Here is a 1,345-nt window from a genome sequence, read left to right as displayed (position 1 = left end):
AGACAGGAACATGTGGCAAAGTGACTCACCTATGAAAAAACAAAACAAAACAATGTAACCAATAAATAGTAAAGAAAATTATTTCTAAATTTTTTGCTAATATCTTTTCTTGCAAAAAACAAACAAAAGAATTATAATTTACTTGGGGAATATGAAATGAGCCAAAGATGCGTGCCATGCTGATGGACTGTGTTGATCCAGAGTCTCCGACAACAGCCATCACAACACCAGATTGTGGACAATTGCTGTCTTTGTAAAACACTTTGTCTTCTCCGTTTGATAGTTGAAACGCCACATGAACAGCCACAGGCACTGAAGAACAGGCGTCATAGATCTGATATCCAAGTTTGATGCCTGGCAACAGCTRTGTGCTGTTGTTTATCTCCTCAATAGCAAACATCATTGCACGTGTAAAACGTAATTCTCGGGCTATGAGACTGCACAGAAACAATCAGGTTGGTGTTGACGTTTGCAGAAAATAGAATAAATGAAACTGCTGTAAAAATCAAAATCTATTAATAAAGGAAAACATAAAGGAGTAAATAAATACCAAAACAATTAAAGAACATTTGCAATTTAGACTATAAAAAACTAACAAAGCAAATTATCAGTAAATCAAGACATGAAATTCCTTTCTTATGTTTCTGGGTAAAAAAAAACAATAAAAACTTTATTGGATTTAAGTGTACAGATTAACAGTATATATATATATATATATATATATATATATATATAAAACCAATTTCTTAAAAAATATCACCACCTGTGCATCTTACTAACCTCCCTGCACACCTTGTAAGCTCAGGCTTTGTGGTGTAGTCATAAATCCCCGTGTGTGCCTTGTAGTGTAAAAAGAAAACACCTCCAACAACAAAATCACCATCCATAGAGAACGCAGGTAAGCGAGGGGTACCCTGCAGGGTACATTTCAATGATGAAGCCTCAGCACCGACTTCAGCACCAGTCTGATCCACAAAAGTGTCTATCTTTTTTGTCAAACAATTAACAAAACCACCAAAGAAAACAACTATTGTAATTGCAAACAGAGTTACAGCTAACTTCAGACCATTAAAGACAYATGTGATCTCCATTACCCAACTGTTTCTATTTGGGTCTAACAGTGTTTTTACTAGATAATGAACCTCCTCTTATTAAAGGTCAGGTGATCATTCATCAGAAGCAAGACACCCTCAGCCAATGATCTTTAATTACATAATTTATTCAATCTTCATGGACATATTTCCCACTTTATTTAATTGTTTGTTTTTTTCTCCACTCACTATTAAATATTCCATTGGAAAAATCTTGTATATACGTACATGCATGCTCACAACCACACACAAAC

Source organism: Austrofundulus limnaeus, unplaced genomic scaffold (genome assembly GCF_001266775.1).
Source record: "Austrofundulus limnaeus strain Quisiro unplaced genomic scaffold, Austrofundulus_limnaeus-1.0 Scaffold1238, whole genome shotgun sequence".
In the NCBI taxonomy this organism is placed as follows: domain Eukaryota; kingdom Metazoa; phylum Chordata; class Actinopteri; order Cyprinodontiformes; family Rivulidae; genus Austrofundulus; species Austrofundulus limnaeus.
This window is presented reverse-complemented; position numbering follows the sequence as displayed.